This window comes from Phoxinus phoxinus, assembly GCF_949152265.1.
Source record: "Phoxinus phoxinus genome assembly, chromosome: 17".
Classification (NCBI taxonomy): Eukaryota; Metazoa; Chordata; class Actinopteri; order Cypriniformes; family Leuciscidae; genus Phoxinus; species Phoxinus phoxinus.
Genome location: NC_136892.1, coordinates 33,255,452 through 33,282,186, shown reverse-complemented (window position 1 = coordinate 33,282,186; position 26,735 = coordinate 33,255,452). Strand labels below are relative to the sequence as shown.

Genomic DNA, 26,735 nt, shown 5'->3' with positions numbered 1-26,735 from the left:
CCCACGGGTTGTTCGTTCTCCCGGTCGTTCTTCCTGGTTGTCCTCTCCTTTGACTGTGTTCCCCTGAGAGAAGTGGATCCCTTTGACGTTTGGGCTGGCGTGCGAAGGTATCTGAGGATTATTGTGGGGTTTGGCCGTTCGGCTGTGCGGCAGATATAACAGCGATCGAGTGGAGATACTGAGGACGGAAAGAGAGTGAGTTACGAGGACCAAGTGCAGACCAAGCCGCGCCATTATCATCTGAGGGAAGATAAGTAATATGATCGTGGAATTTGATTGAATGCATGTACCTGCACTGAGATTGATATAACGTTGTGAAGTGGATTGATCACGAGGGTTGTGTCACCGGAGAGTGTGTGGATTAAGGGATCCGTTGAACTCTCGTCTTCTCCTTCGAGTGTGGGCAAGGAAACGCTTGGTCCCCGGGTCAGTAAGGAGGTATTCACACTCTCTCGCTATTGGGTGGGACTCGATCCAGCCTGTCAGTGGAAGGAGCAATCGTTGGGTGAGTGCTGGCTCTATTTTCACTACGAGTGGATATGCAGTGCCTGAAGTGGTGTGTTTACACAAGAAATTGCTTGAAGTGAAGTTACAGGGTGTGGGGAATATATGCAGAGTTAATGCCGTACGCTCACCATCTCGAAAGCCCACCACTGTCACCGTAACAAAAACAACCCAGGCGTTCAGTGTGAAGATTCTCCTTACCTGCTGGAAGATTGTGTGTACATGTGTTAACTTACCCTGCTGTGCAGATTGAAGGATCCTCCTGGTCAAGCGCCGTATGTGACGTCGCTGTGAAGAGAGGTGGACACCAGAGTTATTCCTTTTCTCGTCTGGACCGAAGCATCTCCCAGCCGTAAGCCCCCTCATTCATTCCAAGAGCATATACCTGTTGTTGAACTACTTACTCTGCTGTGCAGATTGAAGGATCCTCCTGGCCCACGCCGTATGTGATGTCGCTGTGAAAAGAGGTGGACATAAGAGTTATTCCTTTCCTCGTCTGGACTGAAGCACCTTCCAGCCGTAAGCCCCTCACTCGTTCTAAGAACATATACCTGTTGTTGAACTACTTACTCTGCTGTGCAGATTGAAGGATCCTCCTGGCCAAGCGCCGTATGTGATGCCGCTGTGAAGAGAGGTGGACACCAGAGTTATTCCTTTCCTCGCCTGGACCGAAGCACCTTCCAGCCGTAAGCCCTCACTCGTTCTAAGAACATATACCTGTTGTTGAACTACTTACTCTGCTGTGCAGATTGAAGGATCCTCCTGGCCAAGCGCCGTATGCGATGCCGCTGTGAAGAGAGGTGGACACCAGAGTTATTCCTTTCCTCGTCTGGACCGAAGCACCTTCCAGCCGTAAGCCCCTCACTCGTTCTAAGAACATATACCTGTTGTTGAACTACTTACTCTGCTGTGCAGACTGAAGGATCCTCCTGGCCAAGCGCCGTATGTGACGTCGCTGTGAAGAGAGGTGGACACCAGAGTTATTCCTTTTCTCGTCTGGACCGAAGCATCTCCCAGCCGTAAGCCCCCTCATTCATTCCAAGAGCATATACCTGTTGTTGAACTACTTACTCTGCTGTGCAGATTGAAGGGTCCTCCTGGCCCACGCCGTATGTGATGTCGCTGTGAAAAGAGGTGGACATAAGAAATATTCCTTGCATCATCTTGACTAAAGCAGCTACAAGTTCTACTTACCAGGATAACCCCCCCACTCAGTGGACGGGTGGCCGACTCCTCTTTTCCCTGACCGGCCACGCACAGGCACGAGCTGCCAAAGGGAACTCCACGCCCTCCCGGCGTCCGCAGTCCGATCCCGTTCTGGTTGGGAGACACAGAACCAACATTGAGACTTTTAATTAATTTTAACAAAATAAACCTTGTAAATTTTTACTCTCGCGTCTGTCTGGTTTTCCTGGTGCGCTCCTCGAGGTGATCCTGGGTTTCAGGGGTGGGTGCAGTCTGGCTTGACCCCCCGACCTATGACACTAACTCTATGAAAGCACGGCAAACTCTATCCAATATCTAATAGTTCTGTCAAAACACTAGCACTAGTTTTCTCAATTTTCAATTTCAATTTATTTATAAAGCACAGATAAACACAACTTCCGTTGACCAAAGTGCTGTACAGGGAATAAAATAGAGTAAAAATAAAACAGCAACAGGACAATTGTTTCAACATTTCAATGTACATACGACAGATCAAATAAAAATGTCTTTAACCTCACTTTAAAGATGCACAGGGTTGGTGCAGCTCTGATGTCTGGAGGGAGGCTGTTCCAGAGGTTAGGAGCGGCACTAAAAAAAGCCCTGTCTCCTCTGGTCTTACGTTTTGTTCTCGGAGCCACCAGAAGGCCTAGGTTCGCAGACCTAAGCGCTCTTGATGGTTGGTGAACAGTCAGTAGGTTCGTGAGGTATGATGGAGCCATCCCATTTAGTGACTTAAAAACTAATAATAATACTTTAAAAGTGATTCTATGGCGCACTGGCAGCCCGTGTAGTGCCTTAAGGACAGGAGTTATATGGTCTCGTTTTCGAGTTCCTGTCAGTACTCTTGCAGCAGCATTCTGGACTATTTGAAGGCGGTTAATGGATGATTCACTGATCCCTACATAGAGCGAGTTACAATAGTCCAGCCTTGTAGAGATAAAAGCATGTATAACTTTTTCGAAGTTAAAGACTGAGAGTATAGACTTAAGTTTTACCAGGGTTCGTAGCTGGTAGAAGCTTGATTTTACCACTTGATTGACCTGTGGTGGTGATGGCGCAATGGATAAGACACATTCCTTTGGTGTTCGAATCCACTGTGAGACACCAATGTGTCCCTGAGCAAGACACTTAACCCCTAGTTGCTCCAGAGGCGTGCGACCTCTGACATATATAGCAATTGTAAGTCGCTTTGGATAAAAGCGTCAGCTAAATGAATAAATGTAAATGTCTATCCAGCTTCAGGGAACTGTCCAGTACCACTCCCAGGTTTTTGACATATGGCTTCACATATGGTGTCAAGGTACCAAGATCCATATTTGTTGTATCATATAGACTGGAAGGTGTAAACACTATAACCTCAGTCTTTTCCTCATTTAAACTTAAATTTTTTTGCGACATCCATGCTTTCACATCCTCAAGGCAATCAGCCATCTCTTCTAAATTCTTTCCATGATTAAGAGGAAAATATATTTGTGTGTCGTCTGCATAACAATGATAACTCAGGTCATATTTTTTTTAAATAGTACTCAAAGGAAGCATGTATAAAGAAAACAACATTGGAGCCAATGTGGAGCCTTGAGGAATTCCACATGTTAACTTTACTGATGTAGATCGGTAGTTACTAATGTTAACTGAAAAACTCCTTTTTGTAAGATAAGACTGGAACCAATGTAAGACTGGGCCTCTAATGCCCACTACTTGTTCTAAGCCAGATAGTAGGACAGTGTGGTCAACCGTATCAAATGCAGCACTCAATCAAGTTTACATAATTTACAAGATGGATTTCCACTATAATCAAAAAATATATAAGAAACGTGAAAAATGTAAGGATATAAAAGAAAAAAGAAAAAACGTTTTAACTTTCGCGGCCAGGGCGCCGCCATTTTGCAGAATTCTAACCTGTGACGTCACGGGGTTGGTTGGCCCTGTGTGCAGTGAATGACAGAGATAGAGATAGAGTGAATGACAGAGATAGTGAAACTGAAAGAGACATTGAAAAATAGAGATAGTGAACGACAGAGATAGTGAAAGACAGAGATAGTGAAACACAAAGATAGCAATAGTCAGAGTAACGTTAAGTTAGTGAAAGAGACAGTGAAAGACAGGTAGCTGCTTACCTAGCCTAGTAGCCTAATAGTGATGGAGACTGAGGAGCCACAGGACAGAAGAACACGAAAGGGAGGCCAATATTGTATAGCTCCTGTCAAGTTATTGACAATAAACCTGGTTGACTATTAGGAATAACTTATACGACATAAATATGTATACAACACGGTGCTTTGGCTGCAAACAACTAACATTAGGTACAGTCATTATAAGCTAACAGCTGTAAGCATGAACCAACGTTAGCTTACGCTAACTTAGTGATTTTTAGTAACATTACCACACAAAAAGACGACGTCTACGTTATATGTTAACTAACTGCACATGGAAACATTGTTCGCGATGTCTGCCATCATATTCCCGTTTCTTGTCTAACAGTTAGTCCAGTAAGTTAGCATGTAGCTATTTTTATCGGTCCATTTGGCGGCGACTTACCAGCTATTGATGGGACGCTCCAGTGTCTCCGCTCGAACATCCTTCAGGGAGAGCATTGCCACTTCCAACACGTCTACCTCCCGGCACAGCATAGTAAATGTGCACGCCATGGTGATGCAAGATTGACCACGCAATACATGGTCAAGATCAGCCTCTTGACAGCAGATAGACTCTGAAACGGTGGGCATCGCAGTACAGCAGCCACACCCGCTCTTCTCCCCAAACCACCACCGGCTGTTCGACATACCGACGATTTTTTTAATATATGTAGCTACTACCAGTGCCAAAACATGGATGTTTCATCTCCCCTTTAAATCCAAGAGTATCAATACTACCGAATCTCCAGAATCAGTAGCCAGAAAAATGTCATTGAGCACTTTAACAAGCGCCGTTTCTGTCGAGTGGAATTTTTTAAAACCAGATTGAAATATATCAAAAATTTTGTTTTCGGTCAAAAAAGTTTCAAGCTGACAGAACTACTTTATCTAAAATTTTTGTTAAAAATGGGATCATTTTACTCAATTCATTGATCATTGGGAAACAAATCATTGTTGTGTCCGTGAAGATGTGAAAAAGATCTATCTCGATTTAAAAAAAAAAAATCTAGATTAGGCTACACATTTACCCAAATGAAATGCCTGTTTAACCGAAGCTAATGTGTGTGTGTTTCTCCCATCATCCCCATACATTGTCACTTCTCTGTGTTTTACGGCCCTGATGAGAACGTCGGTCTCCTCGGCTGTGAACCGCTCCTGGCGTGCGCTGGCAAACCCGCCGTTATAATATCAATCCGCCATTATAATATCAATCCGCCGTTATTATAGCGATCCGCCGTTATTATAGCGATCCGCCGTGGAACAAGCGCGCCGGCTCTTAAAGGGAATGTGAGAGGACGCTCTGATTGGTTTATTTCACGTTACGCCCAAACCACACCTATGAATAATGAAGCGACTTCAGACCAACCCCTTTTAGATTTGCGTCGGGCGCAAGAGTCGTTTATCCCGCCGGGAAAATAGCAACAGCGCCGGGATCCGCCCACAGAGTTACTTGCGCTTCGCGTTTGATACTTGCGCTTCATAGCGTTACAATAGGGCCTGTGTGTTTGAGATGTAGTGCTTTCCTCAGTGCATAACTTACATTTCACAGCTATATTCATCATCTGTAAGTTTTAGAAACCCGTGCAAATATTTTGCTCTCAGGAGTGAATCTCCGCTAAACTTCCATAAATTAGCATCTCATCTTTATTATGAGAAGGAAGTGTGTTCAGATCCAATCTCAGATCTGACACGCTCATAAAAACAAACTCGCAGCGGTCAGAGAGACAAGATCTAAACCAGATTAAACCAGTCTCAGAAACACAAAAGACAGTTTCCAGTTGATAGGTTGTTATTGACAGTGTCAAAAGCGGCACTAAAATCAAGAAGGATAAGGATGGAGAAATAACACAGAATCTGAAGCTCAGTGGTGACTTTGACCAACGCCGTGTCTTCACTGTGGAGTTTGTAAAAACCAGACTGAAGCGGCTCGACAAGATCATCAACAGTAAGATGATTATGATTATGCTTGTGTTGATGTAAACCGGTGTCTGGAATGCTGTCCAATCACAGCAATAGATTTCGGCCGGCGACAGCCTATGACATCATCACCATGCGACCCGGAAGTATATAAGGGAAGCCTGGAGAACACGTCAACAGCTTTTCGTCTTCAGGAACTATTGTGTCTTTACGCTTCAACCTGAAACTTCAAAAGGTAATCATGGCATGTGAAAAATTAATCCGTGTCTAGATATTTGTCACCTGATGACACACACAACTTGTGTGTTTATGGTTTGGCACAGAGCATATGCACGATCAGTTCCCGAGGGATCTGCTTGTGCCGCTGTGAGTTCTTCCCTTGAGAAAACTCCACTCTCGTCTGCTCTCTTCTCGAGGGAACAGGGACAAGCATCTGTGCCAGTCGGTTCGGGTCCCGCTCGCGCTGGTTCCAGAAGGAGCTCGCTGAGAAGTTTGAGAGAGTTATTAATCGCTCACACTCTTCAGAGACTCGCGGGATGAGCATTTGTTGTCACTAACATCCTCTGACCTGACAGCGAATGCTCTGCTGGATATAAAAACAACCAGCCCAAGAGAAAAGGAGATGCTGATGAGGTTGTAGAGGATTTACAACCCGAACCCTCACAGCCGCCCCGCGTATGACGAGCTGTGAGTGTTATGTAGCGAGGCTTTGCTGCCGTAGGAGTGTGTGAGGGAAGAGACTGCTCATGGTAAACTTTACGAATAATTTCTTTCCAGCCTTAACGCTCCAGCTTTCCATTTGTAACCAGGCACTAAAGCGATCATTACCCATTCAACGTGCCTAAGCTGTGACTTAACCAGAACGGCATGACTTCACGGAAATCAGCCTGGTCTACTTTTAGAGCGCATGTGTGTGCTGGGCCACAACAACACGCTTTCACAGACTCATGCGAGCACAAAGAGCTAGACTAAAGAACGGTTTCTTCCTCAGATGTGTGTCTGCACTCCTGATACTCGATGAAAAGCTGCCGTTCTGCCTCTTCTGCGCATTAAAAATAATAAGAGTTGATTCTGGTCTGCTTACAAATCAATGGTTTTACGACTATGATTAGTGCTGCACGATTAATCATATAACAATCGCAATGTCAAGCCTATGCGATTATATGTTGCAAAATGCTGCAATTTTATATGAAGTAAACTAATTAGGGCTATTAATGCAACCTGCATGTGTTAATTTTTGTCGTCTTTTAGCTAGTGTTACATAATCCTGCTCTTATTAATTTTGGTCCAGACATGTCATGTCAAGTCATCTTCATTTATACAGCGCTTTTAACAATGTCGATTGTTTCAAAGCTGCTTTACAGAGATAAACGTATAATTTAAGGTAACGGATTGTTTTGGCTTTATAGCGGTTCTTGAATAAAGATATTTTCCAGCTAAAGTTAGTTTTGATTGATTCACTTCCGTCGCAATGATCATTAGTTATTAAATTAGGCGCCGCTAAGACGACACCGTTCTCTCTACACAGACTTTAAACTGAACCTGTGAGAAACACTGATGCTCACGTGCGCATCAAGAATTAATTCTATAGTTATGTGCGTTTGAATATATGTGCGCAGGTTTGTAATTCCCTACAAACCAAGCCTTAAAATTTTGAAACATAATTTTATCACTTCGGGGTAGATACGCGAAACCGAAATTATCCCGACAATGCTTTATCTGTAGAGTGGTACAGGGATACTCCATAGGGAGAGGCTAGTTGGCACTTCAGCACTGCGTTGTCATCGGGTCCAGGTGAAGGTCCTTCCTCAGATCTGGAGTGTGTGTGTGTGTGTGAGAGAGTGTGTGTCCAGGCGAAGGTCCTTCCTCAGATCTGGATACGGCCTGGATCCGGCAGGCTGCGGGAAAACCTCGGGATAAACAAAGACACTAAAATTAGCGTAGATGCCATTCTTCTTATGATGTAACGAGTACATCAGGATTTAAGAGAAGTGTTCCTAGTTCCGGCTGAGCTAATCTATGCAGCCTAACATTGAGTTATAGAAGTCTATAATGTGTTATGTGTATGCTAGGCCGAAGAGATGTGTCTTTAATCTATCTTTGAACTGACAGAGTGTGTCTGCTTCCTGGACAATGGCATGAAGACTGTTCCAAAGTTTTGGAGCTAAAATGGGGCTAATATGGTCATACTTCCAGGTTCTAGTAAGAACTCGAGCTGCTGCATTTTGAACTAGCTGTAGTTTGTTTGTTACGCGTGCAGGGCAACCACCCAGTAGAGCATTACAATAATCTAGCCTTGAGGTCATGAACGCATCAACTAGTTGTTCCGCATTTGTCAATGAGAGAATATGACGTAATTTAGATATACTTTTAAGATGGAAAAATTAGGTTTTACAGTTACTAGACACGTGACTTTCAAATGAAAGATTGGTATCAAAGAGCACACACACACACACACACACACACCCAGGTTCCTAACCGACGACGAAGACTTAACAGAGCATCAAGTGTTAGACAGTACTCTAGGTTATTACGTGTGGAAGTTTTTTGTCCAATAATTAGAATCTCTGTTTTTTCTGAATTTAGTAGTAGGAAATTACCAGTCTTCCAATTTTTTATATCCGCTATGCATTCCGTTAATTTTGTGAATTGGTTTCGTTAGGTTTTGAAGAAATATACAGCTGAGTATCGTCGGCATAACAGTGAAAGCTAATTCCATGTTTCCTAATGATATCTCCTAATGGTAGCATGTAAAGAGTGAACAGCAGCGGTCCTAATACTGAGCCTTGTGGTACGCCATACTGAACTTGTGATCGATAAGACATCTCTTCATTTACTGCTACAAACTGATAACGGTCAGATAAGTGTGATTTAAACCATGCTAGTGCAATTCCACTAATGCCAACATAATGTTCGAGTCTATTTAAAAGGATGTTGTGGTCAATGGTGTCAAATGCAGCACTAATCCAGTAATACTAATAGAGAGACACAACCACGATCGGATGATAAGAGCAAATCATTTGTGACTCTAACGAGAGCTGTCTCGGTGGTACGGTCTAAATCCGGACTGACATCAATGGCTTATTGATCATTAAAGGTGTTATCAATCATTTAGTTGTTGTTGCTAGTTTGAGTTGAGAAATACACATTTCAGCATTATCACTAATCTATGTGTGCATTTTCCTTGATAACTGTCAGGGACCAAGCAGTTAAGCAAGAGGAGTCTCAAGGGAAGTTTCAAAAGTAAGGATATTTATTTCCCAAAATCATAATAACAAAAATAAAGATAAAGTTTTTGGGCCCAAAAAAAGGGTCAAATACACAGACAATAACTGAAGCTCTGAACATAAAAGACTCAAAACAAAAAAATACAACTGACCTCCTACAAAAGAAACAACGAGGACTTATATATTAGCTGATCAGACCAATTTTAACCCACAGGGAAAGACAAACAACAACACTACTACATAAACTACAAATAACAGCAAAATCTACCTAAAACTTATTCCAAAAGGAATGTACTTTTACTTAACTAAACAAAAGCACTTTGATACTTGAGTTTAGATTTATACCATGTTCAGTAGTCAATCTCAACTAGTCAATCCCCCCCCCCCCCCCCCCCCCAGACATAAACAATGGTAGTGTCCAATTAGGCCACCTCCACTATAAAGCTGCTCCTGCTCCAAGCGCCACGCCTTTAAGTCAGACGACTTCCTGGATCTCTCCCGGGTGTGGAATCCAACACTGGTAAGCTCAGAAACAAATAATTACACAAACAAAAATGACAATCCCAAATATATATTTCTGAATGGTCAATTAAATAAAGTATAATGTATGTAAAATGAACTACGTGTCCTGTGAATTATTTATAAAATAAATATTTGCAACAAATGTATAATATGTATGAAAAAACAAGTATATAAGCTAATCCCAAAGAAAACAGCATAAACTCAGGAAACCTATAAGTGTATGAGATTACCGCTCTTAAACTGGTTGTGAGGCCATAGCTGTGGCCATCACAATAACCATGCAAGTTAACTCATGAAACCATTTGCTTATTACATCGCAATCGCAATATTGACCTCAATAATTGCAATGTGACATTTTCCCCAGATCGTGCAGCCCTAATTATGATTACAGCTCATCAGAATACATCAGTGTGGATGAACAGATTCATTAATTGTAATATTAATTCAGATACAGATAAAGTTAATTTGATTAGCTGATCCAAATACTCATAATTAATTATAACAAGTTATCTTTCACGTGGCACTTTGACATTTCCCTTTTGATTGCTACATTGATAACTTCAGCATTGTTCAATTGAAAAACATTGATCTCCTTCTTTTTATCAAGGGGCAAGTACAACAAATATATTAACACACAACACAACCAGTTTTGGTCATTTTTGTATTTATATTTTTTTACAAGAAGCTTGGAACATGTTTACAAATCTGTACAACACAACGAGAGAATAAAGTACAAATCAGTTTTAAGGGGCTATACACTCTTAAGATAAATTGTCCTAACCCAAATTAGGGTCCTGTAATTATACAGTATATACATTATACATAACCTTATAAATACATATTGTACATAATACATAAATGACATAATTCCATAAAGAACCATGCTTTAAAAGTGCTATAGGACCTTAATGGTCTTATAAATTAAAATTTCAACAATATTTATTTTCATTAATATTAGCTTATATTAATATTACTATGATTAATATAATTTTTTTATATTTATTAATATTGTTTTTTTAGCCCTCAATCTTCCTGTTTTTTGTTGCTTTTTTTAAATCAGCGTGTTGTGTAAATTAGGTACTTTTATTTTCTTGTTGACATGGCAGATTGTAGCAGAAGTGACAGTGCTCTAACAACAGAGGCTGAATACATTCATAAATAACAATTGACACAGAAAACTATTTAGATGTAATGAAGACCAAGTTCCAGTGGAATATCTTCACAGTCCCACATGATGTCTTTACGTCCTTCATCATGTGTGTATTCTCTCTGCAGATGATGAGGTTATGATACGTGACAGCATCTGAAATACACAATCGAGTTTAGAGTTATTGTGTCTCTTCCATTTGATTATGTAAAAACATTTATGTTCACGAAGGCCAAAATTACCATAAATGGACAGAATGAGCCCTTTATGGTGTTAAAATGAAAAAGTGATATAAAGTCATGGTATAGCTTTAATTTTCTGTGTGACTGGGTATGTTTAGGCATTAAGTCATAATTAAAAAATAAATCTATCAATATGGATAATAAATTCCATATCTCTGTTACTTACTTTGTGGAGAAGAGAAGATGCGTATATCCTTAGCTGAACAGAGCGGCTCACACATGTTCTGTTAAACTAACAAGAGAAAAGACATGATTGTTAGGAAATGATTGTTACATTTTCTAAAGTTATAATTTATAGTCAGAAAGAACTCGTTTACCTGTTGAGAGTTTGACAGTCGGGTTAGTTTAACTGTAGTTAGCAGAGCTCCAGAGTATCAGTAATGAGGAGGTTTGACAGTTACAGGCGGGAATAAAGAAACTAACATCTCCATATATAAGGTTCTTTAGGACGATATGGTTTATGTTTATGGATATAGAACAGACACTGCGTGTTAAGAACCTTTAAAGAACATCTTTTTTTAGAGTGGCCAAACATACGTCAAAAACACTGATGCATCAAAGATTACTGTAAAACTCAGATCAGATTTGTTCATAAAAGCATGAACTCTATTCATGAAATCCAAAAATTTACTAAATAAATATGAAATCCATTCATACACACTCATCATATATACTGTAGCAGTGCATGTCTTAATCATGAACTTATTATTATTGGTTGAAAAATAAACATGATGGAGAATATTCAGGTGAGATGAACCACACGGCTGCTTTCTGAAAGGAGAAAAACAGAAATATAACACAAAGATTAATATAACATCATGTTTGTGTGCGTGCGTGCGTGCGTGCGTGCGTGCGTGTGTGTGTGTGTGTGTGTCTCACCTGTTCTGTGACTCTATAACATCACAATGAATCGGTGAAACATTAGAAACTGTGAATGAAAAACATGAACATGATCAGATTATCAGGGGTCTGAAGTATATGGGATTAATATCCTGCCATGATTCAAAACTGAAAATAAAGTTCTGAAAGGTTGAAACTAAGTGTTCGAAAACTCAAAATCTTAAAAAAAAAAGTTTTGCAAGATCGAAAAATAAGATTTACAAGCTTGCAAAATGTAAAAAAATAAGAATATATCTGCAAACATTATGTTGTTTTTGAGATTTCCTTCTTCAGAACTGCAAAACATTTTTTACGATGTTGCGCAATTTTTTTTTCAGAGTTTCAAATTTGTCAGTGTTCTCCCACTGTATAGTTTGTTTTCCAGATTTGAAACCTTGAAACCCGTGATCTGAAAACGGGTGTGCGAATAGGTGAAAAAAAGTTTTGAAACTCTGAAAACTGAGGTTCGAAAGGGCGAAACTTATTACATTACATTAAATTTGCACTCCTTTGCAGACTATTTTTTCAGAGCTGAGTTTACAACACCCACTTTGCGGAGATACGCGCACACAGTTGCGAGCTTGCGACTCGCGTGATTGTTGGCAGCGATGTCACGCAGCTCAGCTCTGAAACTCTGAAACTCAGACTGAGCGAAAATGAAGCTTCGCAACCTCGCAACTTAAAAAAAGCCTGGAGGGAGGGCCTTTCTGCTCTTGGCCAATGCTTTGCTGTCTGCTGACGTACAGTCCAATCACAAGTCGTATTTACTGGAAAGGTGGCTTCTGCACTGGTTCTGTGCATGCGTCCGGCAGATTGACCGTGACGATTGCTTCTGTACAGAGTGCAAATCCTTCCTCTCATTACCATGATTTACCTTTTTCTAGGATGATTTATCATGATTTACCATGACTTGCATGTTCCAGTATGATTTACCATGATTCTAGTATGATTTACCATGTACTAGGATGGTTTACCATGATTTACCACGTTCTAGTACAATTTACCACAGTTGATCATACATTTAGCATGATTTACCATATGTACCATTATTTATCAAAGTTTACCATGATTTACCCTGTTCTAGGATGATGTATAATTATTTACTATGTTCTAGTATATGATTCACCATGATTTACCATGAATCTAGCATGATTTACCATAGTTTACCATGATATACCAAGTTCTAGTATGATTCAGCATGTTACAAGTCTTGATTTTTACCAGTATTTTGCACTAAAGCAAACCGGTTTCTCCATGTTAACTCCATTATGCATGCTTACACACATATTACACGTATGTCATAATAACAAATATATAGTTAATATATTAAAGCATTTGTTTATTAGCCAATGCTGAAAGCTGATAAAAAGATTACAAATATAATCCTGCTGCTCTTAAATGGATTATTTTTTTCTTTCATTTTCAGGATTCCCATTTCTCAATGTGACACAATTGTCAATAGTAATACTCCAATAGATGAATTTTGACAAAATGTGATTGTAAATGTTAAAATAATGATTTTATAAAGTCTAAATATGAATTATATAACAATATTAGGGAGTAGTATGATGAAGAGACAGCAGGGGGCAGTAGAAGACCACTTAAAATACTGGTAAAAATCAAGACTTGTAAAATGAAAGTGAGCCAGTAAGTGGTCTTCTACTGCCCTCTGCTGGACAATCTACAATTTAATAGTCTTTTCACATGTGCTTTTGCATTCATATATTTAGACACTAAAAATTCCTTACATAACAATTACTATTATAACACAATCATATTTTGTCAGAGTTTATCACTTCATTTGTTCTGATGCATCACATAATTGCTAACAACGTGGTAAATCATGGTAAATAACGCTAGAAACATGGTAAATCACAGTAAATAAGGTAAATCATGCTAGAATCCTGGTAAATCATTCTAGAATGTGGTATATCATGGTAAATCATCCTGTAACATGGTAAATCAAGGTAAACTAAGGTAAATCATGGTAAACTATGGTAAATCATGCTAGAATCATATTAAATCATACTAGAATGTGTTCAATTGTTGTAAACCATGCTAGAACAGGGTAAAGCATGCTGAATCATACTAGAACTTGGTATATCATGGTAAACTATGGTAAATCATGCTAGATTCATGGTAAATCATACTGGAACATGGTAAGTCATGGTAAATCATGGTGAATCATATACTAGAACATAGTAAATAATTATACATCATCCTAGAAAAAGGTAAATCATGGTCAACTTTGATAAATAATGGTAAACTATGGTAAATCATACTAGATTCATGGTAAATCATACTGGAACATGGTAAGTCATGGTAAATCATACTGGAACATGCAAGTCATGGTAAATCATGATAAATCATACTAGAAAAAGGTAAATCATGGTAATGAGAGGAAGGATTTGCACTCTGTACAGAAGCAATCGTCACGGTCAATCTGCCGGACGCATGCACAGAACCAGTGCAGAAGCCACCTTTCCAGTAAATACGACTTGTGATTGGACTGTACGTCAGCAGACAGCAAAGCATTGGCCAAGAGCAGAAAGGCCCTCCCTCCAGGCTTTTTTTTAAGTTGCGAGGTTGCGAAGCTTCATTTGCGCTCAGTCTGAGTTTCAGAGTTTCAGAGCAGAGCTGCGTGACATCGCTGCCAACAATCACGCGAGTCGCAAGCTCGCAACTGTGTGCGCGTATCTCCGCAAAGTGGGTGTTGTAAACTCAGCTCTGAAAAAATAGTCTGCAAAGGAGTGCAAATTTAATGTAATGTAATAAGTTTTGCCCTTTCGAACCTCAGTTTTCAGAGTTTCAAAACTTTTTTTCACCTATTAGCACACCCGTTTTCAGATCACGGGTTTCAAGGTTTCAAATCTGGAAAACAAACTATACAGTGGGAGAACACTGACAAATTTGAAACTCTGAAAAAAAAATTGCGCAACATCGTAAAAAATGTTTGGCAGTTCTGAAGAAGGAAATCTAAAAAACAACATAATGTTTGCAGATATATTCTTATTTTTTTACATTTTGCAAGCTTGTAAATCTTATTTTTCGATCTTGCAAAACTTTTTTTTTTAAGATTTTGAGTTTTCAAACACTTAGTTTCAACCTTTCAGAACTTTATTTTCAGTAGGCCTACACACTAAAAAATGTTGGGTTGTTTAAACCCAATTTTGGGTCAAATATGGACAAACCCAGCCATTGGGTTACATTTTCAAATTGCATTTTTGATCCAAAGTTTGGGTTAGTCCATATTTGACCCAACATTGGGTTAAAACAACCCATCATTTTTTAGAGTGTAGCCTAACGAATGACAGAGCCGAAGTGCTGAGGGTGCAGAATGAAGTGCTGAGGGTGCTGGCATTTGGCATTTAAGATGACATGACTTTAAATAACTTTTTATTTTTCAACATGTTTTTTAAGAACACCTTCTACCTTTATAAAATTACTCTAAAGATTATTTCGTTTTTATATGTTGTCGAATATGGTTTTATGACTAAAACAAATTGATATATCAAAAGGCAAAAGCCGATCCCGCATGGAGTGACACTGGAGGACCAGTATCTGAGAACTCATTTACACTCATTTAATGTTCACTCAGACGTCAGTGAAAAAAATTAATATAGAGGTTTTGATTAAAGCATTCTTTGGCATTAGGAGAACGTGTTTTTCTATCCCACTCTGCTACTTTTCCATTGTTTTTCAGTGTGAGCGCACTAGTCGTGTTTCACTGTTGCGCTCGCCACAGCGCATGACACAGCGTTCTCAAAACACAGCACTCAAGTTAAACTAAGTTCGACTAAAACGCGCCTTTTTTTTTTTTTTGAAGATTTGGTGTTTTCGCTTTGAAAGATTATGCACTCTGTGTGAGCCGGCACTGACTCCTGAGCGTGCATCATAAGAGAAGATGCAGATTTTGTGCTGTGTTTTTAAAATGTATCATGAGTTCTGAGCGTTCTCACATAGGCTAACTGTCCTCATTCATTTGTATGGTCATCTTTTTGTTTTGGCTTTTTAATTTTAGGATTTTGTTTAAAATACTCTACCAGCACTGGACTACATGCAGACTTTAGTTTAGTTTTTTAACCAATTAGACTTTAAAATGTAGATGTTTGAAAACCGCCGAACTGACCCCAAACCAGCCCAAATGTTGTCCACCCGCCCAATCCATGTTTTACCGCACAATCAAATTCAAAACTGCCTAATTGGGCGGGAACCTGCCCAACATCTGGCAACACTGGTTTCCACGCTATGGATAGCCTACTCGTTACTGTAATTAAGTGTTTTTTTTTTTTGTTTTTTTTTTAAATGGTAGGTACTACTTTCTTGTACTTGTACTTGAGTAGCCGACATTTTAAGTGATGTATCTTGCACTCCGCTATTTTCTTCAGTTTGTGGTTGTAAATCGTGTAGCCTATGCTTGTTTTAAAATGTTATTTTTATCCATCAAGTGATTGGATCGAGCAATCGGTCTCGTGACGGTCGTCAAATCAAAGTCTGCATAGAAAACTATAACTCGTTCTTCAAGCATCAATTCAATGGAGATATCAGCATCTTCCTCTAATAAGCAGAAATGTACCTTAGCATATTCAATGATCTTTATAGACTAGCCTGTCTACAGGGTCTGACAGTTAGTGTGGGGTTATTTTGCTTACAGTGTAAACCGGTAATAAACAAAAAAATTTATTGATCCATTTCACACAATCCACCTTCATTTATGAAAATATGACAGTTTGATATTAAACATCATAAATACTCACAGTTTGGTTTTCCACTATTAATGCTGTTGCGTCTGACTCGTCTCGGCGTGTTTTTCTCTTTTTGTTCATTAGATTGTAACATTTTGTCATTTTTATTCCCCATTCTTCTCTCTCTCTCTCGTCCACATTCATTATTCAGTAGTTCGTGAAGCTCCACATGTTCTCTCATGCTGTGATTGATTGAGCAATACAGGTTTACACTTCAGTTTCACTACAATAGAGAAATACATGTCTGGATGTCTATGGAAAAATCTGTACCACTTTATTGTACAGTGTCCTTGTTACATATTTTGCATGTACTTACCATAGTAATAACAGTAAATTATGCATAATTACATGCAAATAACCCTCAACCACATCATAATCGTATACTCTAACTCTATAAGTACATGTAGTTGCTTAATATTACTCAGTACTTTAATATATAATTACACTGTAACAATGACACCTTAAAATAAAGTGTAACCGAAAAATCTCTTTACAAAACAAACAATTAACAAGTGTTTTAATCACCTTGTGCTGAGCAGAAGAGAGAATCTCCAGCGCAGATCTGAGAGATCACCGTTCAGAAAGCTCAGCTTTTATATGAAGGTTAAACTCCTCCTCTGGTAATTAAACTCCTCCTCCTCTGGTAATTAAACTCCTCCTCCTCCTCTACAGGATCAGTTTCTCATATCTCATTTTGCACATCTCATTTTGCTTATTTTGCGTATATCTCATTTTGGACATTTTGCACATCTCATTTTGCACATTTTGCACATCTCATTTTGGACATTTTGCACATCTCATTTTGCACATTTTGCACATCTCATTTTGCACATTTTGCACATCTCATTTTGGACATTTTGCACATCTCATTTTGCACATTTTGCACATCTCATTTTGGACATTTTGCACATCTCATTTTGCACATTTTGCACATCTCATTTTGCACATTTTGCACATCTCATTTTGGACATTTTGCACATCTCATTTTGCACATTTTGCACATCTCATTTTGCACATTTTGCACATCTCATTTTGCACATTTTGCACATCTCATTTTGGACATTTTGCACATCTCATTTTGCACATTTTGCACATCTCATTTTGGACATTTTGCACATCTCATTTTGCACATTTTGCACATCTCATTTTGCACATTTTGCACATCTCATTTTGGACATTTTGCACATCTCATTTTGCACATTTTGCACATCTCATTTTGCACATTTTGCACATCTCATTTTGCACATTTTGCACATCTCATTTTGCACATTTTGCACATCTCATTTTGGACATTTTGCACATCTCATTTTGCACATTTTGCACATCTCATTTTGCACATTTTGCACATCTCATTTTGCACATTTTGCACATCTCATTTTGGACATTTTGCACATCTCATTTTGCACATTTTGCACATCTCATTTTGCACATTTTGCACATCTCATTTTGCACATTTTGCACATCTCATTTTGCACATTTTGCACATCTCATTTTGCACATTTCATTTTGCACATCTCATTTTGCACATCTCATTTTGCACATCTCATTTTGCACATTTTGCACATCTCATTTTGCACATTTCATTTGTGTATATCTCATTTTGCACATTTTGCACATCTCATTTTGCACATTTTGCACATCTCATTTGTGTATATCTCATTTTGCACATTTTGCACATCTCATTTGTGTACATCTCATTTTGCACATTTTGCGTAGATCTCATTTTGCACATTTTGCGTATATCTCATTTGTGTATATCTCATTTTGCGTATATCTCATTTGTGTATATCTCATTTTGCGTATATCTCATTTTGCACATTTTGCGTACATCTCATTTTGCACATTTTGCACCAAATGCTCAATGTTTGTCTGCTTCAAACACTTGTTCTCGAACACATTTAACATGTGGTTTCCTTTTAAACTGTGGTTTCCGTATAGCAGGTTCATGTTGTTTCTTCACACTGCGGATGTCACGTGTTTCTGTCATATACTTGTTTGACAGAGCGATTGGTTTATGAAATCAAAGGTATTCAAAAAGCATACTCTCTAATCGCTCTCAGGGTCATGATATCATCAGTGATGATGAGTCGGGCAGTGAGTTATGGGAAATGTAGTTTGTGAGGGAATGACAATAGTCTGATGTGGAGTGCCCTCTGGTGGCTATATTATATAGCCACCAGAGGGCACTCCACATCAGACTATTGTCTGTATATATATATATAGCCTATATATATATATATAACAAAAAAAGTAACAACTCAAACACACCTATATAGATAGAATGCTGCATTAAACAATTTCGTAAGGGAAAAAAATGATAATAAATCAACCCCATAGTGGATTCTAACAGCTGATTTATTCTTCTGCGTCGGAGCTACGCCGGAGCCGCTACGCTAGCCTATAGACTACGTGTTGGTTTTCGTTTATACTTCTGCGCCGTTGTCCACGTTGACGCGCTATTACACATGCAGAGTGAGCGTGTGACACCCGAGGAAGGGGATCTAGCAGACCAATCACAGCGCTTGCGTCCGCGTAGAATTGACGCGTTGTTACATTTTTGGAGAGGTGCACGTCAGGGTACGGCGAAGGGTACGCGCGCTACACACAGCCTACGGCGCAGCTACGGCGTGAGTTCGACGCAGAAGTATAATGATGCCTGAAGTGATCAAGGGCTCGTTCCAGTTCAGCCTAAAGCTTCCAGCAGTAGTGGACACTCGTGCAGCGTAAGCAATGACGTACATCTGAGCGAACGAGACCGAGGGAAGTTAGCATGACCATTTTGGACTGGAACGCAGCCCGGTTCAAGTCCAACAAGCCTCATGTCGTGTAAGTCATGTGATCCCCTGTCATGTGATCCCCTGCCATGTGATCCCCCTGTCATGTGTCCTATGTTGTCATTGGCAGTCGTCTTGATTATTGTGCACAGGTGTCCCTTGTCTTGTCATTAGTCCTTTGTTTGCCTTGTCACTTTGGTCAGAGGTGCGTTTCCCAAAAGCATCGTTGGCCAACTATGATCGCAATTTCTATTGAACTCTATTGGTAACGACGGATCTTGCGACCATAGTTGGCTTTGGGAAACGCACCCCAAACTGAGTCCTTCGTTCTCATATTGTCCTTCGTACAAAATTTCTCATATACAGGAAAGGATGCATATGTGTATCCTTCGCGCTCCCAAATCCCCCACAATCCTATGCGCGCAGCTTTGCTATCTTGTTTAAAAAAAATGCATGAATTATGATAACCTCAGTCAGATTTTGTTATATGTGTTTTTATTGCTCTCATGAAAAAGATTTGATTTGAATTTTTTATTTTTATTTTACACATTTTTCACAGAGATTTTCAGATGTCCACTTGAGTTAAATTGCTGTACAGCAACCAAATCAGTAGCACTTCCATTTCTGCGCCGAAAGCGGACCTTTTCACTGACGTAATGACGTGCACTTGCTAGCCTGTTCCGCTTACGTGTTCTCCGAATGCTTCGATCGCCTCGCCTCTGAAGAAATGACCAGTCCTGCCCTGAAGTATCCTTGACATTGAGAAACAGTGACAGTGACTTCGAAGCTTTTGCCACAGTGCTCTACTTCGCCATCTGGTGGCCAATAAACATTCCTACAACTGTGTCATTCAGATGTTTTGTTCATTGTAAGGTTTATTTGTGTATTTAATAAGCACATATGTCATTAGCAATATGGTGTGTGTGTGCAGAGAAAGAGTTTCCTGATTTCATTGTACTTCGCACAATATAATCAAATTTATATATACACAGAAGAAAGCTCTGTCCAGGTCAGTTTGTGTTGAGACATTTATTAGTCCGGCTGTTTGATGAGAAAGAGATTGAATGTAGTTGCAGTAAAGATTTGATTTGATGACAGAACGGCTTGATCTTCGGTTGACCAATCAGCGGAAAGCGCCGTTTTATTCCCGCCCATGTAGAGATCGAATATTCAAGCTGTTTATCCATTAAAAAAAATATTGGTTATCCATTTTGTTTTTATTGTTTTTCCATTTGGCGGCTTAGAACAAAGTGCAATAAAAACAAAAATAAAAATACTAAAAAACGACTCAAGATTTGTTTATTTATGTTCATGAGAAGGGTTGAATATGTGATAAAGAGTTTTTCCGTTTAGAAGACAAATACGAGAAAACAAATTATCTGAAGGTACACCGCCACGTTTGCACCAGAAAACCCTGTAATCGACTTTTCTGAGATCCTCTACTCTTCCCTGGGGAACGATCCCAATTTCCGCGTTGTGAATTTTGGAAAACTGAATTTGAAGTTCTGAATTTCTTCTTCATCTTGAAAACTTGAATCTATATTTTTTTAAACTGGATTTTTGCAGTTTAATAATTCAGAAAAAAACAGCTGTTTAAAAATACATGTCTATAAAATTCAGCCATAAAAAACATTTCAATTCGTTAAATTATTCGTCTAAAAAATCAAATTCAGAACTATTTAAAATTCAACATTAATAATTCAAATGTACACAATTCAAATTCAAATCATTTTGTTATATTATAAGCTCTATAACCTCCAGGTCTTTACATGACTTCATGACACAGATGTAATGGCAACAGTCCTATAGTCATGCAGTCCTGAGATTTTATTCTAAATAAACACATTAATCAAATTTCAGATCAAAGTTAGAGGGACTGTAGCGACTCATAATGCACATAAAATAAAAACTGCTCATAATGTAATAAGTAATTTTTTATATAATAAAATGTTCATAATGTAAGAATTTTCTCAAAATGTAATAATCTTAAGATCACAATTTTTACGTTATGAAAAGTTTATTACATTATAAACTCTCCAAAAACGTCATAAATGTAATAATTGTAATAGCTTTTAAAACATACAAAATATGAGTAATTCCCATACATCTAAATCCAGTCTTAAACTCATACATTTACAAATCATACATTGTTAATGTTTTGCTTATCAAAGGGATATAAAACACTTGATATGGATATGGGATATGAAACTCTAATCATCAAGCTTATGTAATTGTTAGCTTGTGTAAAAAACACAACTTATTTTTCCTATAAACGAGGCTATATCGGTACTTTTTTAATATCCTTTACGTCAGTGGTCACTAACCTTTTCAAGCTTAAGATCCCTGACCTCGGCCTTGATAAAAGGCAAGATCTACCTATAGATTTTTCATGGCTGATTATTTTTTTTATTTTTTTTTTACAAGCAAATTGGCAAAACCCCATACCAGCTGCCATTTTTTTCTTTGTTTAAGCAAACACCCTAGTAGTAACCACCCAGAATACCCTAGCAACACCCTATCAACCACCCAGAGCATCCTAGCAACACCCTAGCAACCACCTCGAATAGCCAAGCAACCACCCCGAATACCCTAGCAACCACATAGAACACCTTAGCAACCCATTAAACACCCTAGCAACCGAGTGGCGAGTTTTGCCACTGCAAACACTCACATTTTCTTCAGGAAATGTACATTCTAGTTTGCTCTATAACGGTCCAATCTGGCCTTTTGAAATTAGTCAACCACTGCATTTTAATCACAATCCAAACACAGATGCCACACATATGTAGCATGAGCAGTTGTTTTTCATTGCATAATTTCAAGACTTGATGGTCTGACTTTAGCTTTGTGAAATTGTTAGATAAGACCTGCATTAAACTAAAGCAGACGGACTCAAAGGAAGAGGAAAAGAAAATGCCATCGAAGCTATTCTGAAGACCGTCATATAAATCCCCAATTCAAGAATTTTCTTCCTATATTTCGAGCATCACGAACTGTGTCTGGAACTTTCTCTAATATTTTCACGCAAATTACATTTCGAAACGATTGCAATGCAGTTTGTGTGCAAGCCTGGAATAGAGAGCAACTAAAATTAAACTAAAAAGCGTCCAGTTGCCGATCGTGTGTGTGTCTGTGTGTGTGTGTGTGTGTGTGTGTGTGTGTGTGTCTGTGTGTGTGTGTGTGTGTGTCTGTGTCTGTCTGTGTGTGTGTGTGTGTGTCTGTGTCTGTGTGTGTGTGTGTGTGTGTGTGTGTGTATCTGTGTCTGTGTCTGTGTGTGTGTGTGTGTGTGTGTGTGTGTGTGTGTGTGTGTGTGTGTCTGTGTCTGTCTGTGTGTGTGTGTGTGTGTGTGTGTGTGTGTGTGTGTGTGTGTCTGTGTGTGTGTGTGTGTGTGTGTGTGTGTCTGTGTCTGTGTCTGTCTGTGTGTGTGTGTGTGTGTCTGTGTCTGTGTGTGTGTGTGTGTGTGTGTGTGTGTGTGTGTATCTGTGTCTGTGTCTGTGTGTGTGTGTGTGTGTGTGTGTGTGTGTGTGTGTGTCTGTGTCTGTGTCTGTCTGTGTGTGTGTGTGTGTGTGTGTGTGTGTGTGTGTGTGTGTGTGTGTGTGTGTGTGTGTGTGTCTGTGTGTGTGTGTGTGTGTGTGTGTGTCTGTGTCTGTGTCTGTCTGTGTGTGTGTGTGTGTGTCTGTGTCTGTGTGTGTGTGTGTGTGTGTGTGTGTGTGTGTGTGTATCTGTGTCTGTGTCTGTGTCTGTGTGTGTGTGTGTGTGTGTGTGTGTGTGTCTGTGTCTGTCTGTGTGTGTGTGTGTGTGTGTGTGTGTGTGTGTGTGTGTGTGTGTGTGTGTGTGTCTGTGTCTGTGTCTGTCTGTGTGTGTGTGTGTGTGTGTGTGTGTGTGTGTGTCTGTGTCTGTGTCTGTGTCTGTGTGTGTGTGTGTATGTGTGTGTGTGGAGCACAAACCGTTTCCGACTCATCGACCGGCATCTCTAGAAGAAACGCCACACTTTAACAATTATTTGTTCTATACAAATATAGTTTTGGATAGCACACTCTAAAAAATGCTGGGTTGTTTTAACCCAAATTTGGGTAAAATATGGACAAACCCAACCGTCGGGTTAACATTTTTAATTAAAGAATTTAACCCAACGGCTGGATTTGTCCATATTTGACCCAAATTTGGGTTAAAACAACCCAGCATTTTTTAGAGTGCACAGATTAAATTTTGGGAGCAATTTCGAGCCTTGATTTGCGTTTCTTGTATTTCCTGTTATTTTTTTGGAGCTACCGGTCCGGGACAGTGATGATATCTATATAGCGATCGACGGGGTCGGGTTGGCGATCACTTCTTGACGTTTATTGCAGTCTCTAGTGGTTTTCTGTCAGCAATTTTTCGAGAAGTTTCATCCTAGACGGTTCGTCACCCAAATTGACTCTTCAGACCGTGCTGCCAAAATGTTATTAATTATTAAAAGCTTTTTGATAAACGCAAACATTCTCAAATAATGCACAAGCTAATGAGACGCAAGGCTATATCTCCACAAGTCTTTAGCGTATCGAGATCACTCGTGGAACATGCAGTGTTTCTGCAAACGTTTAAACACTAAAATGACTATTTTTGCTTATAACTTCCGAACGGTTTATTCATAAAACTAGTCACTTTTAATTCAGTGCAGCATTCATTTTGTCATACAATCCTGTATTTTATGAATGCATTAGCATTTCATTACACAACTGCAGTGTGTGTCATCAGGAGCACTTCTGGAGGTACTCGAGAAGTTTCAGAACAGCGCCACCTTCTGGTCAAATTTTATAATGACATTTCCAGAAATGCTAATAGGTTTTGATTAAGCCTATTTTAATTAAACTGGTCTTGATTGACTCTTTGAGTCATAGCCTACCGTGAACGATTACACGATTCATGCCATATTCGATTGAACTTTGAATAGAAAACAACACTTTTTTCGAGTCTCCGAGACATTGGTCTGATTTTCACTATAATGTGCTCAGAACATTTTCAGACCATGCCGGAAAAAACATATCAAGAGCTTTTTGACCAAACCATTCTCGAATGATGCATCAACACATCTGATGGCGTGATCAAGCTGATCCTAAAATATTTAAATCTTTATTAAATCATAATTTTTTTATATTTATGTTTTGCTTACCAAAGGGATACTAAAACACTTGAACCTCGAATCACCAAGCTTATGTCATTTTTAGCTTGTGTAAAAAACACAACTTATTTTTCTCTCATAAACGAGGCTATATTGTAGTCTCACTGAAAAGGAGTAGAATATATTTAATAAAGAATATATTCTATATTAAAATATAGACAGACACTTGTTGTGTGTCCCTCAATCTCTGTATTATGAGTGCACAAAATTACCATAAAATGCATAACAACTTAACAATATTGCATTCTCAAGTGACCATATACTGTCAAAACACATAAAGATATGAGCATGAAACACTATATCCATCCGTTCACACACAATAAACAAGATAGCTTGCATCTGTATGTGACAAAATAAAAAATAAAATAAAGAAAAGAAAATGCAATGAAATTAATGTAATACTGTATATTTTACTCTGTACTCTATATGTAGTTCATATTAATCTCAAAACATTTTAGTTGTCACAATATATAATACCACTTTACACGTCATCCAGTTTCTGTGATCCGCAGGCCTTCACACTTGGACATGTGACCCATTAACACACACTCTTGTACGATACATAAAAATAAAACAGTGTTAGAAGATAATAATATTACAGCCAAACTCATCAGCATAATAACACTGTATTTTCTTTATGCAAATGGTTAGAAACCCATAAAACTGTACCGGATCATACTTCAGATTGAACTCTCTTGATGTGAACAGAATTTTTGCCTGAGGTCCATCGCTCGAATGAACAAGTTCTGCCCAAAGTCGGTCCTTTTGGCCGGTTCACCATCAATCTGGCCTGAGATGTTATAGTGTTTTCGGCATGTGAGGCTGTTTACCCGTTGGGTTCTCTGGACCAATTCACCATCACCTCTGCTTTTCATTCCCCTTGTTGTCCATTTTCAGACCGGCAAAAACTTGAATAATGCATCGACACATTTGATGGCGTGATGCCAAGCTGACTCTGAGAATGCTTTGCAACACTTCGGCAATATGGTAACAGCGCCACCTATTGGCCAAAAGGGGTAAGCAATTATTGTATTTGTGATTTTCAGTCATCTTGACTAAAATAATCGTAATGTTTTTACTTATTGTTGCAGTTGGTCTGATAGTCGCATTCTTGCATAACTCATAATGCCTTTTGTGTTTGGCCCCTTAATAAATATATTTTTATCCATTGTTTGCTAGTTAGGAAGTAAGATAAGAGTTCTGTCGTTTATTCATCCATGTCTGCCATGTTTTTTTTCACTGTATACATCATCACTTGCTTATTGTAAAAATGTTTCATGAAATATGACTTTGTGTATGGGGGTTTTCTTTAAAAATGGTTCTTCTATGAAAGAAGTAAGGACATCCCCTAGAAATCTTAATGGAATAATGTTCATAAAACTTCATAAAAAAAACATAAAACTCCTGAGTCATGACAGAAACACACAGTATTGATCAGTCAAAAAAGTACAATAAGAAGTTTAGTTGTTTTTTTTAAACCAGAAGTTTAGAATAGTTTTATTCAGTTATACAGATTTGTTACAGTAAAGTTATTTTCATTCCAAAACATTTTTTTAACTGACTATACTGTATAGTATAAAGCAGAAACACATGATTACATCAATGATTACTGTAAAATACAGATTCAGATCAGATGTATTCATACTGTATTCATGAAATGCAAATGTGTGCTATATAAATACTGGCGGGATGAATCTGATATTCAACCAGATGGAACTGAATTCAATAATTTGAATGTTCTGAATCTGACTTCTGACCTGTAATGCCTGAATCATATTCATAATCATAATCATACACTGTTGGTTCGTTGAGGAACTGAGAGACTTCTGGTTTCTGGTTTCTCACGAGGTTTATTTCTCCATTCTGTCCCTGATGGAGTTTCGGTTTCACTGTCGCTTTTGTCCCTTTTGGCTTCTTGAGTTGAGGACATTTATTGTAATATTCATCAATATTATAGATCTCCTGTACTGACAGCATTATATGAGAACTGAGCTGAGCTGGACGAAGACATCAAGTTTCTCCAGAGCGGCTATATATAAATGAACTAAATTAATAATTAATAAAATGAAGCATCACTGATCTCTGGACTATGACACTGTTTTCTTCTACAGTAGATCTGTACAGCAGAAACAAACTTTGTTGCATTATTTTACTGTTATCACTGTAAAGCTGCTTTAAAAAAACTGTATTGTAAAAAGTGCTGTATAAATAAAGACGACTTGACTATAAAATACATTCATTCACATCCATCTTCTACCGTAACAGCGCCTGTTTTA

The 26,735-nt window shown here is 38.7% G+C and overlaps 2 long non-coding RNA genes across 7 annotated transcripts in view; one reads left to right on the top strand and one right to left on the bottom strand.

The window, feature by feature from the left end:
* The window catches only part of LOC306984831, a 72,566-nt gene extending 45,837 nt beyond the window's left edge, over nt 1-26,729 (top strand). Inside the window, exon 4 of the long non-coding RNA XR_013794659.1 lies at nt 25,357-26,729. This is a non-coding gene — a long non-coding RNA (uncharacterized lncRNA). The remainder of the gene's footprint in view (nt 1-25,356) is intronic.
* Nucleotides 7,795-26,735, bottom strand: part of LOC306984820 — a 65,832-nt gene continuing 46,891 nt past the window's right edge. The window contains exons 1-6 of one of the 6 annotated variants that reach the window (XR_013794647.1): nt 17,050-17,088; nt 16,537-16,747; nt 11,780-11,828; nt 11,218-11,671; nt 11,067-11,132; nt 7,795-10,814 (exon numbers count right to left, since the gene is read on the bottom strand). This is a non-coding gene — a long non-coding RNA (uncharacterized lncRNA). Of the gene's footprint in view, nt 10,815-11,066; nt 11,672-11,779; nt 11,829-16,536; nt 16,748-17,049; nt 17,092-26,735 lie in introns of those variants that run through there. The other 5 variants (XR_013794648.1, XR_013794645.1, XR_013794646.1 and 2 more) reach the window with 5 other exon arrangements.